Genomic DNA, 18,061 nt, shown 5'->3' with positions numbered 1-18,061 from the left:
AAACAATGCTTGTATTTTCATTGGACACTTGCAGGACCTTTTCCTTGTCATTGGTCCCTAAACAAAACAGTATGGCAACTATTTACATAACATTTACATTGCACTGGGTATGATAAGTAATCCAGAGACAGGAGGATGGGCATAGGTTACTTGCAAACACTATGCCATTTTACATAAGCTGAGCTGGGCAAACCCCCAGGTATTCAGGAGGCTCAACCTGGGTCCACAAGTTTGAGGCCAGCCTGGGCAACTTCACAAGACTCTACCTTTGGAAACAAAACAAGACAAGACAACCAAATAAATCCAAACACCTATAGATTTTGATGTCTGTAGAGGGTTCTGGATCTATTCTCTGTGAGTATACAGGAATCATTGCATTAATTAAAAATGGGGGGGGAGGAAGACGAAGAATGATAAAATGGACTGGATTCTAATTAAAAACTTCATGACAATAGATTCATAAAAACTAAAGAGACAAGCAGTCTCCATTACTTTTCTCTTGTTGCTAAGACAAAATACTGACACCAAAAATTAAGGAAGAAAAGGCTTGTTTAGCTTACAGTTTGTGGAGGTTTCAGGCCATAATCAGCTGGCTCCAAGGCAGGGTGGCACATGGCACCGGGGCAACACTTCAAGGCTGCAGTCAGCAAAAGCAGCCAGAGCAAAACGAGGGGCAGAGCAAGCCTCTTTTCCTCATTTATGTTGTTCACCCCGCACCCCAACCGCTGGTGTAGCATTTACAAAATCTCTGCACCCTCCTCTTGCACAGGATGAGGGCATTTACAGAGTAAGATCCCTGCAGAGTCTTTTAGTTAAATTTCTAAACTGCTCAAATTGACACAATGTGTCAACCCATAACAAAAGCCACATACTAAAAAAAAAAAAAAGTATTTACAATGTATAGCCATCCATGAATGATTGTTATCTATAATATTTAAAGAATACCTTCAAATCAATATGAAGAGATCCAGCCTAAGGAAGGTAGTAGGAAATTCACAGTAAACAAGACCAAAATGTGGCCATTTTCACATGATGAAGCAAGGCTCACACTTAGGGAGCACTAGCCATATATTGCTCTAATGGTTTTATGGCCACACAGGCCAAATGCAATTATTGGGCCCTAACAGGGGGCTCTAAGTGCTTTCCATGACTTAACACACACAATCCTGGCAATAACCGTGTGAGGCATTTACAGCTAACTTTTCCCTCTACCGTCCAGGGAAAGTAAGGCCAATATCACACATCCAAATAAGCCATAAAGCCAGGATTTGAACATCTGTGATTTGGCCCCAACATCTGGACTTTCAACTGCTATCGTTTCTTGGGATCTAGAGCTTCATTTGGGGAAGGTCAAATGATTCTGAGGTTGAATGGTGGTGATGGAGGGGGTAATGCTGTGAATGCATCTGCTACTATGGAATACGCTGAACTGTACACTAAAAAATAGCTAAAATGATACATTTGATCTTATGTGTATTTTACCATGCTAAATATATGAACAAAAATAACAATAAAAATAAACATTACTCTGAAAGTCAAATTGTGTTATTAGAAGTCTTTCACCCTGCCAGCCGGGAAACCAGCAAGGAAGCTGCCCCCTCCCCTGCCCCTCATAAGCAACTGGACATGACACGGGCTGAGATGATTGTAACTGAAGTACGGAAGCAGCCTGACATTTGTGTGGTTTGATTGACTGTGCAAGCCTGAGATCGGTAGTCTGAACAGCTAGTTAGAGGATAACAATGTGCATTATAGTAACGATTGTGGATTTCCTACTGTCCTGTCTACTGTTCTGTTTTATTTTATTTTACTGTTCTGTTTTATTCCTTTTAGAATATAAATAAATAAATGTCTTTAAAAGAGGAGGTTGGGGGGATCATGTGTCTCTCTCTCCCTCTCCCTCTCTGATAATTTCCACCTCTGTTTTCCTGCTTTTAAGACTCCAGTGCCACAGCCCCAGCCCTCAGGGGTTCCTCTGTCCCCTGCAGGTGTCCTGGTTCCCAGGGGGTACCTTCCCTTCCCCTCTAAGGGCCTGGCCTGCCCTCTGCACTGCACGCACTGCCTGTGGTGATGGCAGACCCTGGAATGTCTCCTCTCCCCTCCCAGCGCTCTGAGTGCCGCTCTGTCTCTTTCCGTCCCTGCCCAAGCTTTGCATATTTGTTTTCAGTTATTGTCTCATTGCAAATTCTGATTCCTTCCTGTGCCTGGAGATTTGTTTTTGGTTCTTTGACCCTATGTAAGTGTAACCAGGAATAACTCAGCTATTCAGCTTTGCAAGAAGGATCAACTTTTATGTTAAGGTACAGAGTTTTGGGATGGAAGTTGTGTTGCAGCTCCATAAAATGGTTCATCAAAGTTAGATTGCTCATCATTATGGAGTCAGTCTGGAGCCCTTAGGGTGATCTCTTCATATGTGTGCATGTGGATTCCTCCATTTATCTGCAGGTGCAAAGGAAACCCCTGAAACTGATAACAGAGGTCCCTGGGGGAAGGAGTCCTCATTCTTGGGGTCAGAAACAAAGGCTGAGTGAGGGGAGAAGGCGGGAAAACATCACTGTCTACTGCTCATCTTTTTTTCATCTTGAATTTTAAAAAATAAACACATATTATTCTGACAAAAATAATAAATATTCACAATAGAAGCTGCGTTCTGAGAGGCTCTTCTGGAGCTCATTTTGGGGTGACTCCAACTTCTGGAGTGAGCCCCAACTTCCGGGGTGACCGTCCACAGGAGGAGTGACCTCACCCGTGGCTGGGTCTGCCGCAACAGTCACAAAAACCATTTCTGTAATCTGAAAGGACGTTGGGAAGGGAGTCACGGTGGCTGCGGAGATGAATTATGAGGCTGTCGCCTCTCATCTGCAGCTGCTCTGTCTCTGAAAGCAACTTTGGAGAGAGTCTAGAAGGACACAGCTTCCTCCTTTAATCAGCCGAGGAGCCAGGTAAGGTAAATATTTGAGACTGAAACAGCCCAAGTCCATGGAAGCTGGGATTTCAGCCTGGAAGCTTGGGCTGCCAGGTTGCCAGGAGACCCAGAAAGGTGTTTTGCCTCTGAGAGCATTCCTCAGTTTCAGAGAGGTGGAAAGATTATCAGCTGCGGTACTCAGATCTACGCGTGAGACAGGACAAAAGCACATATCTGCAGCTTACATCAAGGCGTGTGTTTCATGTGCTTTTATTTATGACAGTGACTTTTTACACTCAAAAAACAAAAAACAAGGAACCCATTTCCTGCTGAACCCAGTGTCCCACGCCTATGATTGCATTTTTCTGGGAGGATGAGGCAGGAGAATTGCAAGTCTGAGACCAGTCTGGCAAATTAATACAGTTGCATTGAAAACAAAACCTAAACAACAGCAAACAAACACAACCAATCAAACAACGAAACAATAATCTGTTCTCTAGGTGTGGACATGCTCATCCTGCTATATTTCCTGGCCCATTCTCTAAGGGACCCTAAATAAAACTCACATCATGGCATCGTGCTGCTTAAAACTTTCAGTGTTTCCGTTGCTCTTAGGTTAAAGTCCTGTCTTCTGAGATGACTGTACAGTTAGGCATCTAAGCCGGGATGGCTATTAATACCGAGGCTAGGAAAACAGGTGTGGCGGGGACTTCCCAGCGGAAACCAGAGACCTATGCAGGAGGCCCAATGGGCTCTGGCTCCTGGCTTTCTCCCTGATTGTTTCCATCTGCTCACTTTGCTCTGGGCATCTTGTCTCTGTTGTTTGAAGGAGCCCCTGGGAGGTCTCCGCTTTGCTCCTTCCTGTGCTCCTTATTTATCTCCAGGGGTTCAGAGGTCACATGCTCAGGGAGGCCTGCCCACTGCGCCCAGCCTAGAATGCCCTCCCCGTTACTTTATATCTGATCTCTGCTCGCTTCCTTCCCAGCATCTGTTACAGTCTGGAGAGATGTTTATGCGTTTGTTTATTATCTATCTGTGTGTTTATTATTCTCTGCTTCCGTCTTGTTCACTAGTCTGGCACGTGGCACGGGCAGAGTCAGGATGTGGCAAATGAGTGGACGGTCAGGTGTGGCCTTCAAGCTGGCCCAGGTACCCGGAATTAACCCTGCGTGGATTTGCATCACAAGAATCAGGTGCAGCCTCTGCACGGCCCAGTGAATAACACTGGAGAGAAGCAAGGGAATAAAGACCCAGAGAAGGGAGAGATGGAAAATCCATGTGACCAGGGCTGGTCTAGTCACAGTCCTTGTGAATATCTAATTTATCCCTTGTGCCTTCCTTCACGGAGATTGGGGTTCCGTATTTGCAATCAAAAACTTCTAGTAAAATATAATTGATCCTTTCCTCTGGAATGTACACTTCTCTTTTGCAAATAAAGGAACATTTATCCTTTTCTTTGAAGAAGAATATACCAGTTGTCTCCCTTTATCCGTCTTTGCTCTCTGTTCTGGTGAAAGAAGAGACATCAGCTTCCTGTTGCTGCTCTAACCCATTGCCACAAGATTAAGGACCTAAAAATAACATACATTCATTATCTTATACCTCTGAAGGTCAGAAATCTAAAATGGGCTGGTTGGGCTGTGCTCTTTCTAGAGCAGGGGTCCAGCCTTTTTTTTTTTTTTGGCACTAAGCATTGGTTTCATGGAAGACAATTTTTCCATGGATGCATAGGAGTGCGTGCGTGTTTCCAGGATTCAAAGGAACGTGCAGCCCTGATACTGGCACGTGCAGTTCATGGTAAGGCTCGCGTTCCTTTGAGATTCTAACGCTGCTGCCGCCCCGCCAGGAGGTCATCACGTGAGCACTGGAGAACAGCTGCAAGGATGGAGGGATCTTCACTCTCTGTCATTTATCTCCTGCTGTGCAGCAGGTTCTTCACAGTGAGTCAGGGGCTCCCATCCGAGAGCCTACACTGGGAAATCTGCTTCTTTGCGTCTTCCAGCTCTGAGGAGCCTCAGGTGTTCACCGTCTCACCATCCCCACCCCATCGCCCTGAGATCTCTGCCTCTGTCGTCACACGTCTTTATCTGCACCTGGCTCTTTTTATAAGGATGCCCGTGGTTACACTGGTTATACCTAGATAATCCAGGATAATCCTCCACATCTAAAGATCTTTACCTTAATCTCCTGTACAAAGTTCTTTTCCCATATCAAGTGGTATATTTGTAGATTTTCGGGATTGGGGTGTGGTCACTATTACTGAGCCATGATTCTGTCTACCACAAGAGGAATGCTTCTTTTAACCCATTTCTTCTTCTGGTTGGGATGAGGACACAACAACTGGAACTCAAGCAACCACCTTGGGCCGTGGTTTGGAAATTATGGACTTAGGGAGGAGAGGAGGGTAGCAATATGGAAAGAGCCCCACGTCCACCACTCAAGTTTGTGAATCCTTCCTCCCAGCCCTAGACCGGCCTCTTGACGTCTTCTAGGTTTTTAAAATTTTAAAAATCTGACTAATGCAATTATTTTCTTTATATTCTTTTTCTTTCTTTCTTTTTTTTTTTTTTTTGTCTTTTTCCTTTTTATTGGTACCAGGGATCGAACTCAAAACCGCCTACTTGCAAGACAGGTACTTATGCCGCTGAGCTAAATCCCCAGCCCCCAATTCTTTATATTCTTAATAAGCTTATTTGTAGCTTTTTGTGGTGTTGAGCATTGAACCCAGGGCCCCGTGCATGCTAGGCAATTACTTTACCACTGAACTACACCCAATTCTTCTTTCTTTTATTTTCTCCTTTTCTGGCTGGTTTTATATCCCACCTATTTTGCACACTATTGATTATTTTATAAGAGCTTGAGTTTGTTGTTGTTGTTTTGAGACAGGATCCCTCTATGTAGTCTAGGCTGGTCTTGAACTCACCATGTAGCCCAGACTGGCCTCGAACGTGTGGTGACCCTCCTGCTTCAGACTCCTGAGTGCTGGCATTACAGGCATCTGGAAAGAACTTGAATTTTGATAGCTATCTGTATTCCAGTTTTTATTCAATTATCCTCCATATATTTGACAATTAGATAATTTCCAGTTGTCTTTTACCTGAAAACAAAGTTCTAGTGCTCTAATACAAGAATTCTAAGAAGAAATTCATGACTTTAATGTGCATCTCAGATCGGGGCATGTGCTCAAAATTGATTATTAAAGACCTAAGTCAGGCAAAAGAATTTACTCTGACTAAATCAATGCCATCTACAAGAAGGGCACAAGAAGGGCACATCAACTTTGTGTGCCCTGCATGTGAAAACCTAATTCAAGTAGGTTATAAGAACATCATAATATAACACTTTTTTTTATGTTCCCAAGCACACTGTCTTGATTGTCTGGATAATTTTTAAAAAAACAACTTACCATACTTGAGTAAAACTTAATTTTATCAAGTATTTCAGATTGAGTTTTCCTACAAAGAAGTTGGTGGGAAAAAATTAGAATCCTCCATACATTGTAGTAAGTCTCTTTACATGCATGTCTTTAATGTAATATTAAAGTAAATAGTCTAACTCTACTAGCAAGCGAATTTGGCAAAATATGTGAGGAAAAAAGAATTGTGACTCTGAGAAAGCACGAACCTGGAGTAAAAAGAGAAAGGGCAGCTTGCTGCTTCCTGGCTCCTGCCTGCACTGACATGGACTGTCCCTCCACTGTCCTGCCCCTCTGCCTTGCCATCCTACCGTGGAGCCAGCCTCAAAAGGGCAAAACAAATTGTAGAGCAAAACCAAATTACATTATTCTGTCCACATTGCACACAACTGGCACACTGCACAATCTTTATTGCTCTATATATTTCCTTGATTAGCAGCCATAAAAGTTCAGAGGAGCTCAAATACCGGCCAATGATAAGAAATCTTTTGTAACATGCAGTTTACAGCGGTGTGTTTAATCATAGCAAAGATGAAGTTCGAGATCTCTTTTCAATGGTTGTTTACTTGCCAGTAAAATTTGATATTTTATTTATGCATTTATCTCATCATTTCCAGTTTCCTTTATCTTTACTTCTCCTTATCGTACCCCTAACTACTTGATAGTGTGTATTTATTTACTTTCTTGTTTGATATTTCATTAAAATATAAACCAATAGGGCAAAGATCTTGTTTTCATTTTTGCTGGCAGTTAATTTCTTAGTGTGGTAAATTGCTCAGTATATTTACTCCTTAGCACAGTTGTGGCATGCATAAAGTACACATCTAATCACAAACACCACCTTCAAGGTGGATGGTGATTTTGCAGGTGGATCCGAGAAATGTGGGCAGGGTGCGTCTTAGTTACTTTCTTATTGTGGAGACAAAATATCCAAAGACCACCAGTTAAGAGAGGAATGGTTATTGTAACTCACTGTAAAAGTTTCAATTCGTAGTTGGCTGCCTCCAAGACAGAGTGGCTTAGCAGAGGGACATGTTGGAGGAGAAACAGTCCATGTCAGGGCAGGCAGGAGGCAGGAAGCAGCAAGCCCTCCTTTCTCTTTTTATTTCAGTTTTGTGCTTTCTCAGAGTTGCAATTCTTTTTTTCTAACATATTTGTGCCAAAATTGCTTATTATCAGAGTAATACGATTTATTTTAATATTACATTAATGACATATGCATGTAAAGACACAAGTATATATTACATTAATGACATATGCATATAAAGACACAATGAAACGTAACTGAAATACTTTGGAAAGATTCAAAAATATCAAATTAGTAATAAGAGGTTAAGCCAGGTGTGGTGGTGCACTCCTATAATCCCAGCATGCGGGAGGCTGAGGCAGGTGGATCGTTGCAAGTTCAAGACCAGCCTGGGTTACAAAGTGATCCCAAGGCCATCCCAAACTGCAGAGTGAGACACTATCTCAAAAAGACAAAAAATCTACTCAAGTAATAAGAGGTTGGCAAAAATCATAAAATCTATATTTTCCTCAGAAATGCCTTTAAGTTCTCCCCTACTATGAAGAAAGACAAATTGGAAATGAAATATGAGATCATATGGATGTAGTTAGACAAAATGTATAGATATAGATATAGATTTAGACATAGATATAGATACAGATATAGATATGGCTTGAATTATTACCAATGAACTTACAGTGAGGGAAAGGGCTGTAAGTTTCCCTCAGACTGGTAAATATATTTATATTAATTAAAATTAAAATGCAATGTTTTAATATACTATAGTTTGAATCTGAAATGTCCTGCATAGGTTTTAGATCACTGGCTCATAGTCTTAAGAAGACTGTAAGACCCTATCTCGTTTCTCTGTCTGTCACTTCCTGGGTGCTTTGTCACGAGTAGCTTTACTCCAGCACGTGCCTCCCAGCCCCTGCTGAAGATGTGCTTTCTTACCACAGGCCCCAAAGAACTAGAGCCAACTTGTCATGAACTGAAATCTCCAAAACTGTGACCCAAGTTAAACCTTTTCTCTTAATGCAGTTATTACCTCTGGTATTTTCTTATAGTAGCAGAAAGCTGACTAACACCCAATAGAAATGTATTCTTTTTAATTTATTAACTTACATTTTTGATTAGTCCGTTACTTAGTAATTCCAATTGTGTTGAGTAAGATCATTTTCACTATGTTGTAAAATATGTGCAAGAATGGCACGTCTCAAAACACTTCCACTGAAGAAGCTCAGGGTGTGGTCCTAGTATTATTTGATACAGAATTTATGGGTCTCCCAATGAGTCCTTTCCCTAGACCCAAACTTCTTTCCCCTCATTTGCACAATAATAGCAAAGAATGCTTTCACTTTTCAGCAGCACCTTTTCTTTGAGAATATCAAAGCTCTTCACAAACTCATTTCTTTTTCAATACGTGATAATACTCGCATCATCCTTAGGAGTCAGAGACACATTTGTTATCCTCTTACTGAGGATGTTAGGCTGTGCTGTGCAGCTAGCAGACGTTTCCATGTGGACGCACAGGAGAATTATGTTGCTGCTCATGTCCGGCCCACTGCTTCTTCTTCCTAATTCTTAACAATTCCTGGTATTACTGGGAACTACAGGAGCATAACGGAGCGCTCGTCTGGAGCCCGGACACATGCACTCAGCCCTGGCTGTGCTATTAACGCATTGTGGGGCCCCGAGCACTTTCTTTCTTCCTTCGTTCTGTGTCTTTGCTCCTTAATCCGCAGCATGAGCGTGACATACTTGTCACACAACAATCTGGATTGAGGGGAAGTAGCATTTGTCAAAGAAATATGGACACTGTATCTGCAGGCAGGACGAGAAGCTCACAGCTGACATTTACCCCTTCATCTCCTTTCAAAATTGTAGCTGTTGTTATTTGGTAGTTTTGACTAAGTGGGGTCTATAAATTCTAGGCCATACATTAATTATTGAGACCAGAAGTGTGGTCCTCTCTCAGTTGTTCACATCCCAGTTCAGCCCATCTGCAATCTTTACCATCTTCCAGGATGGCACGAACCTGGTCAGAAACACCTTCCAGTGACAGGCAAAGGACCTACTGTGCTCTGGATTATCATGAAGACACCAATAACCAGCTGGTGGTTTTTTAAAGGCTCAAATAAATCATTAGCTCTCTTTACTTATTCACAGAAATATGGCTCATAGTGACACACACACATATATATATTTACACACACTATATCTGAAATAAATGGTTATAAGTAGCAACATAGTGTAATTCTTTTCTTTTTGGATTTGCCAAATATCACTTTAAAACAAATTACTTTTTTTCAATACTGGGGACTGAATCCCAGGGCTTGTACATGGTAGGCACGTGTTCTAGCACTGAGCTACCTCCCCAGTCCTAATGCAAATCACCTTTTGAGGCAGAGAATGGAAATATTTATCTTTCTAAATGTTATAAAATATGTTAGTTACCAAGGGCCTTCTACATGCCTACATGTCTAATATCTCTAAAATTAATGGCTTTGTTTAATGCCTCAGTACACAGTATTATTATGATCATATTATAGCTGCTGAAAAATAAAACTCAAAAATTTAAATTTCCCACCCAACCATGAAGGAGTAGAATGACATTGCCCTCCCAAAAAGGTGTCTAATGACTCCACCGTGTGCTAGGCACGTGTGTGGTGTGCTGGGAACATACCATCACACAAGACACTGGCCCTGCCCCTTACCAAAGCTGACATTGTACTTGGATGACATGAAGCGAATAATTATAAATGTGATGACTCAAATGAAAGGGGAAACACAGGATGTGAAAGGTAGTTAATCTATTCAGCACCTGCCCTGTGTGTAAGACATTTAAACTAGATCTGAAGCAAGTGTATGCGTGAACGTGGCAAAGCGTGGGCATGGAAGAGTAATCCCAGTACAGAGATGGCATGTGCTAAGGCACTGGGATGACATTTTGCTATAATAAAGTGACCAAATCCCCATCTACCACTTTGACTGGAGACCATAAACACTTCTATGTCCCATAGGGATCTGTGGGTGAGCCGGGCATGGCTGGATTCCAGCATTCACGTCTCCTTTGAATGCTCTCTTCTTCTCTTGATCACTAACTTCCTGGGACTTGCTCTTTTCATAGCACATAAGAGGAGCACTGTACCCCAAAGGAAATCACACAAGTGCATCTAAGGTCTTGTTTTATTTAGGAACAGGAACTAGCTAAAATCTACTGTATGATCAAGTCCCTCCAAAACTGTGAGCAGGTCACCCAACCACACCTGAGAATTTTCAAGGACTCCACTGCCAAGATGACTAAGGCATAAAACTATTGGGCGAAAGAGTGATACTATTTGTCCTCTTATAGTTGGCTGTTCTTGGAAGCATTTTAGCATGGATGTGATGGGCATTGTATTTAACCTTACTCCAAAAGACAACGACTTGTCCAACTTCTACCTGAATTTATTATCAAGACTTGAACAACACTGAAATACAGATTAAATATTCCTTCTTTGAAATGCTTGGGACCAGAAGTGTTCTAGATTTTTGGGGGGAGGGGATTTTGAAATATTTGCATTTACATGGAGATATTTCAGGGATAAGACTCACTTAAATCTAAACATAAAATTCATGCATGCTTCATATACATCTTATACAATAGCCTGAAGATAATTTTATATAACTTAAATAATTTTGTACAGAACACAAAAATTTTATAGTGTGGAATTTTCATGTTGTACTCAAAATGTTTCAGACTGGGGAGCCTTTCAGAGTCGGATTTTCAGATTACGGATTTCATCTATATCAGGATTATCTCATGAAATGTACTCAGCACCCATTGAATTAAATATTACTCTTGAATCATGTCCTGTGTGTTGATCTCTGCGTGACCATAACATATGCAGGAGGTTTGCGTCAGAGATAGTGAAACTAATATTTGACCTCTAAGCAAATAGCATTAAATCTGGTTGCGGCTCATCCTCCTGGAATGGAGGTTGGCTATGTTATATGTAGCGAATAAGACAAATGCGTCACAAAACGTGAGGAAACATCTAATTTGACTACTTTAGCTCATGAAATAAGATCTTCTATTTGGTCAGATCATTTTAGTAGGGTCACAAAAATAGTCCAGTTTATTTTTGCCCATTGCTCTACAGATATAGTCATTTGCTTTACAAGTGCTTAGGTCTAATGCCTAAACGAACAGCTGTGAGGACAGCAGTGGGCCAAATATAAACTTGTATGAGTGCATGAATTTAGCAAGGATGCCCCCTTCCAAGAAGATGGCACACGCCCGGTCACTGCATTATTAGCAGTAATGTTATATTCTTCCACAGAGAGCTGTGCTAGTGTCAGTTAAAGTGATTTCCCTTCCTTTTGCTAATATGAGATTAAATAGAAATCACTGTCTCCCTGATGCTCCAGTTCTGGAGTCATTTTTTCCCTTTTATTTATTAAAAGCTCCATTTTATAATCTTGGGGATTTAAAATAGCATCTATGTTCCTCCTAACAACTTTTATTTCCCATTAAAAATATTCTTATTAGCTGGCTCACAGTAAATTTCATTCTAAAGCATGTGCTATTTTAAAGGAAATCAGTAGTTCTAACAAATGTGATGGATTTGGAACAATTCATTTCCCTTATTTTTTTCCCCTCACAGTTATGCAAGCCTTCTGCTTCATTATGCTCTTGCGTTTTATATCTCAAGTTGCAAAGATGCATTTAAGAAGGGCTACCTCTCTGGTTTCCTCTTCTGAAGCACTTTGATTCTATTATTTGAGCACATTTGCAGTGTGGTGTATGCTTTGCTGATCTTTTAGCCTTGTACCCATGAAAGTCAGCTAACATGCATGTCCCAAGACACAGCAGCATTGGGAGAAGACAGACCCCAACATTTCCCCTCAGTTAAAAAGAGTAGAATCTTTTCCCCAATAGAGGAGTTTTTTTTAGGAGAAATGGGAATCCTCTGTGTCTCTATTGAGTGTCCCTGTTGAGTGTGGCTTGTGTGTCTAAGGAAGTGTCATTCAGCGAACTTCAAAGGCATTGATTTTCACAGGTAAATCATGGGGCTCCGTAGAGACAACTGGTAGACCAAACTTGGCCTTAATTCACGAGTCCTGTTCACTGGTTTGTCATCTCCCAATAGGCCATTTTTGTGTAACTAGTACATTGTTTTCTTTGGTTTTTCCTTTCTGAAAACAGTGGGTAAGTACTATTATTTTGAGTGTAGCTTGTGAATGTTTAAATAAATCCAACTGAATAGAAATTGTAGCTCCACTAACAATGTTAATAAAATAAGTTTTTATGAGCATCTCACATCCAGGTCCCTCCCCTCTCATAAGATGGCCTGTTTATCTAAACTGACCAAATTAAGTGACCCAAACTTTGTTACCGGATATGCTCAAGTTTTTTTCATTTTTGGACAGGGTATTGTTATGTAGTTCAGTCTGGCCTTGAATTCACGACAACTCTCTTATTTCAGCCTCCTAGTGTTAGGTTTACCATCACGCCCAGCAAGCTCAATTTTTTAAAAAATGTATCTCAGGGTGGTCTTGAGCTGATAGTGATCTTCCTGCCTCAGCTCCAAAATGCTGGGATTATAGAAATGCACCACTAGGTCTGGTTTCAAATTCTTAATAACCCCAATTAATATGAGCTCAGGTTCTTAAACAAGATCTTAAAGTTCTAATCTGAACTTTTACTATTAGCTGGTGTCATTTTCTTTAAAAATAAAAGGATTAGCTGGGCAGAGAGGCATGTAGTAGTGTAATGTCAGCTTTTTGGGAGTCTGACACAGAAGGATTTTGTAAGGGTAAGAGTTCAAGGCCAGCCAGGGTCACCTGGAAAATCTTGTCTCCAAACAAAGAAAATAAACAGCAATAACACAAAGCTAAGATTACATCAGGTTGTCTTTTTCAGAAAAATTAGATTTACATTAAAATTCATTCTGTGCATTATTGAATTAAATCATATAGTTTTATAGACCTCAACCAAGATATAAATTGGTTTGCCATAGTGAGAAAATTTGAAGCATAAGAGACATACTATAAATACAAAATTTGCTTTTTTCTACTTATGTGATCTTTCCAAACCCAATCACACCAAGTCTAACTTGTAAAATGGTCCAGTACTAGGTTCTCTCTGTGAGGTATTTGTAAAATGCAGATAATAAGATGACCATGGAAGCTCTGTGATAATTGTCAAGGGTCATACAACATGACTTAAAAAGAATTTTCAGATACATCCTGCTTTCACTGTTACTATTGAACAATAGTTAAGCGTTAACTTTTATATATTGGTTTTGGTCAAGACAGGAAGACTAGGAAAAAGCAGAAGGAAAGAAAAAAGTTAGTGGGCAGATTTACTTAACAGATAAACTAAAATAAGAGATGTCAACAAAGATGACAAATACTTGAACAGGTTTTAAAAATTATTAGTCTATCCATTTTATCAAAATCATCTCCCTGCTCAGCTCTGTGAAGTATGCAGGAAGTAACCTAACAAGGACCTTTCTGAGAAAAATCTAAAACTCAATCATCCATTTGAAAAGGTCTTAAAAATGGAAAGACAGGCCATGTTTTTAACATGTAAGTATTATAATTTTCCTCAAATTGTGGCAAGATTGTAGTTTTTGCTTTTCTTTTTTGAGGACCTCAAAAATACTCATCCTAGTTTACATGAGGGCTATCTAACTATTTTTCCTTGGCCACATTAAGTGAAAAGGGATGGTCTTGGACTCCATGACAAAGATATAATATATGTAGTTAATGGATGTAAATAACCTTTCTTTTAAAAAGTGCTTTGACAGGTGTGGCCCATGGGTTGGATATACCCAGTTTATAATGCTTAAGTCCTTTTGAAAAGGAAGAACAAATTACTGGAACTCACCTTTCAAGATAAACTAGTTTTGAACAGGTGAAGAGTCAAATGGACCTGAGAAACAAGCCAGAGCCAGGAACAGACCGGAGTCTGTAGGGAAACCTGTTTGTAGGTCAGCATGGCACAATACATTGGCAGAGAAAGGATTTGTCTAAAACCCACTAACTGGTGAGCAGGCAAATAGTCCCTGATAGTCACCGCCCAGCATGCTCAAATCACCTATATAAAATGGTGTGCTATTTGCACACCATCTGTGTACATCCCCCGTATACTCTTAGCCATCTCTAGATTACTATAATGCCTAGCACAGTGCAAGTGTTGTATATGGCTCAGAGTCTTCTTTTGGGAATAATAACAAGCAAAATAAGCTTGTATGTGTGTACTATGGTCACAATTTGTTTCCAGATATTTCAATTTGTGATTGGTTGAATCTGCAGGTTGAGAACTCTGCCTTTGAGGAAGGTTGATTGTATGTGGAGGAAAATAGGTTGGTTCACTCTTTCAAGGGTATACGAAAGGGAAACTCAGTACAGAAGCAAAATTATAAAGCTATTAAAGACACTGGAGGTTTTAAGAAGATCCCTGACACTCACACCATAAATTGAAAATTTAACAGATTAGACTACAGATTTTTTTTTTTTGGTGGAGGGAGGGTACTGGGACTTGAACTCAGGACCTCATGGTTGCCAGGCAGGTGCTGTGCCACTGAGTTATATCCTCATGTATCCCCAGACTACATTTTAAAAATTAAGAATTTCCATTCAAGGGTAGATACCACGTGCTGTGTTAGCAAAAAGATGACAGTAAGAAAGATTTATATGCACACCCTACAAAGGACAGAATATACCAGGAAGCATCAGGTGTTGTGTTTTTTCTTTCTTCTCCTTTTTCCTCTTTCTTTCTTTCTTTTTTTCTTTTTTGTAAAATGGGAATAACATTAATAGCAAAAAGCGCCCTCAGCAGAGCCTGCCATGTAGTCAGACTTACCACTTAATCTGTCCTTAGCCTCAGTGACAAAGCACATTTTGTAGCAAGCTGTGGTACCTGGACCCCAAACTTCTGATTTCTGCATGGTTTTATGTTGCCTGCTCATGGAGCCACAGAGAAGCATATGCACAAATATCCAGCCAGTGTCAGGAGCCACAAACCCAGTTTGATAAATGTGCCTGGATACACCAGAGGTTAAAAATGTAGGGAACGGTAATGGCTGTTCCCACGACACACAGTGAGGCATATGCGACAGTCATCACTGTAGCCGTGGAAGCAGCTGCCAAGGACACCTGCCAGGTGATGGAGCAAGACGGCGATTCTGTTTCATGGCCTGAGGTGTGAATCTTGTGATGGTCATATTTCATCTTCCATGAAGCTAGGGGTGCAGGGTGCTGTGTCTGGAGCACCGAGAGCCTGCGCGAGGCAGGTCTAGCTCCCTGGCCCATTGTCAGGGTATAATGTCTGGCTGCGGGGAGTGGGCCAGTCCTCTCCTGCTGGATTTTCTGGGGACCCCGATACCCAATGGCGAGATGGCCACAGACAGCAGCTTTGTTCCACCACCAAACAAACCTACTCTTGGGAACCAGTGCTTTGACTTTTTTTTTTGCCTTATGACCTCAGCTTCAAGGAAGGCTTTGGCTTCCTGAGTATGGGCCAAAAAATTAGATGGTGACGCACAGGGCAGAAGGTGGCGAGTTACAGTTGGTGGCAGTGACCTGAGATAGGTTCACTCCTTAGATCTGGAGGTGGATAAAACAAGTCACCCAGGGCCATCCTGCTGACAGGGAAGGAAGGGAAACCAATATCCAATTCTATGTCAGGTGCTGTCACATACACACTGTTTCTTTGGTCCCCCACAAGTTCAGAGAGGTACAGTCTCATCTTCATTCTACAGATGCAAACCCTGCTACTCAGAAATTGTTGGCCCAGCGTTACTTACTTTGCAGTGACTCCCTGAGATTTGATTCCCGGGTATTTAATTCTGTAACCCCAGGTCAGTTAGTTGTGTTTTCACTGCATCATTATTTGTATCTGCGACTCAGAGAGGGGACAGTTGGAGGTGTGATGGCTGCCACGGCAGCCCAGAGGACTCTAGGTAAGAATGCAAAGCTGTCCCTGTCTGCTCCTGGCCACGGGCTCAGAGAGGTGGTACAAAGCCAGTGACACTCCCCAGCACTGTGTTTAAACGTGTGCCCCTGTGGTCAGCTGGCTTTAGGTGCAGCTCCGGCTCCTCAGCAGAAACTCTGTTCTCATGAAATAATGACATCCTTAAAGTATTGTCCTTTGCTTATTATTTGGACAGGATGCTACTTCCAGGAAATCCGCTACTCAACGTGGATGGATTCCCTGTCCGGGAAGGAAACCAGATTGCCTTCACAGCAGGGAGGAGCTCGCTGCCTGCCTTGCCAGCCAGGTGGAATTTCATTTCTCTATGCTCGTGGGATCTTGCACTTTAATAAAGTTTCGTTAGTCACTGATAGAGACGTACTTGTTCAGATGTCTGACACTGGCTGGTATGTGTGCGCGCACATGAGAGATCACATATGTAGCTCCTGCCCTGGCCTCCACAGCCCATGGCAGGGATATTCATCTTTACGTAATTATCATGATAGTGATTAGAGCAAACCATTCACTGTGTATTTCCTCTGTGCTATGCACCATGGTGAGCCTATTTTGTGTTCACAACAATCTTCTACATATATTTTTAGGATTGGATTTTTAATACAGATAGAAAAAACAAAACACCAAATTCAGTGTTTTAACCACATGAAAGGTTTGTCATACAATAAGAAGCCCAGCTGTAAGCACTTCAGAACAAGTACCTTGCCCCTCTCTCCTCCGAGTCACCGGGAGCCCAGGCTTGGTAAGTGGTTCTATGTTATGCTTTGCAACGGATTTTCAGTCTGAAATTAGAAAGCAGGGCAGGGTTGTGTGACAAGAATTACAAAGGTAAAAGTAAGCTGACTTTACACCTTCTAACAAGCTGTCTCAGAAACTCACAATTTATTGTCTAGAAATGTGTTTCATGATCGCATCTAGCTGCAGTGGAAACCCAGGAGCTGGTTAGTAGGAAATGATTACCTGTTGGCCACATAACCAGCAGTGCCTCCCTTAAGTAGTTAATATTTGTTCAAAAATTATAGACAAGGAAATGAAAATCAGAGAAGTGTTTACTAAAGTTCACCTAGCTAGGGAATGATTGGGCCCAGACCAGAATCCAGATACGTCTGATACCAAAGCCACGTTCCTAGACTGCTCCTGTTGCTTGGTGGTGTTTGGGCTGGAGAAAGAGGACCTAGCATTCTCTTGGGAATAGGAAAGAGGATTGATTTCAGTTTCTTGAAACCAGCACTAAAATCACTATATAGACAAAATGGAGGGCAGGTTTAGATGCAAGGAGAGAATGTATTTTTAACAATTAGTGATCAGGTGTCACCCAGGTGTACCAACTCTCTCTGTGACAGGAACACTTGTACAGAGGCTGGATTGTCTCTCCGAGGAGCTCCTTGGACTGGCCAGGAATTGAGGTCTTGGTGAGGTCCAGTTCCTGGGTCTATGCAACAGCCATGGCTGAGACAGAACAGCCATGGGGCCAGGTGTCATTTGGATCCAGTGATGATTCCTCATGGTTTGCCAGAACTAGAGTAACCTCATAGCTAACTGATGGTCCGGACTGGACCATTTCTTAGGGTAAAGGAAAGACTTGTTAATAATTATGATGGGAAAGGGGGAGTATCAGACTCAGTTCAGACCTCCTACAAGTCATAGCTACCCCAGTGCCTGACGAACACAGCACCCGGAAGTCCTGGCTGTCATAAGTCTTGATGACTGAGCAAGTGGCCAAGAGGGACTGACGCCCCCAGAGCAGACCTCCCT

At 41.6% G+C, this 18,061-nt stretch overlaps 1 long non-coding RNA gene across 1 annotated transcript; it reads left to right on the top strand.

The window, feature by feature from the left end:
- The first annotated feature begins 2,766 nt into the window (after positions 1-2,766).
- Positions 2,767-16,664, top strand: LOC106028979 (uncharacterized). The gene is made up of 2 exons (XR_001202601.2): positions 2,767-2,942; positions 16,488-16,664. It is a non-coding gene; the product is annotated as an uncharacterized LOC106028979 (long non-coding RNA).
- The last annotated feature ends 1,397 nt before the right edge of the window (positions 16,665-18,061 follow it).

This window comes from Cavia porcellus, unplaced genomic scaffold (genome assembly GCF_034190915.1).
Source record: "Cavia porcellus strain 051 isolate PalLab524CR breed Dunkin Hartley unplaced genomic scaffold, mCavPor4.1 scaffold_8, whole genome shotgun sequence".
Taxonomy (NCBI): domain Eukaryota; kingdom Metazoa; phylum Chordata; class Mammalia; order Rodentia; family Caviidae; genus Cavia; species Cavia porcellus.
This window is presented reverse-complemented; position numbering and strand designations above follow the sequence as displayed.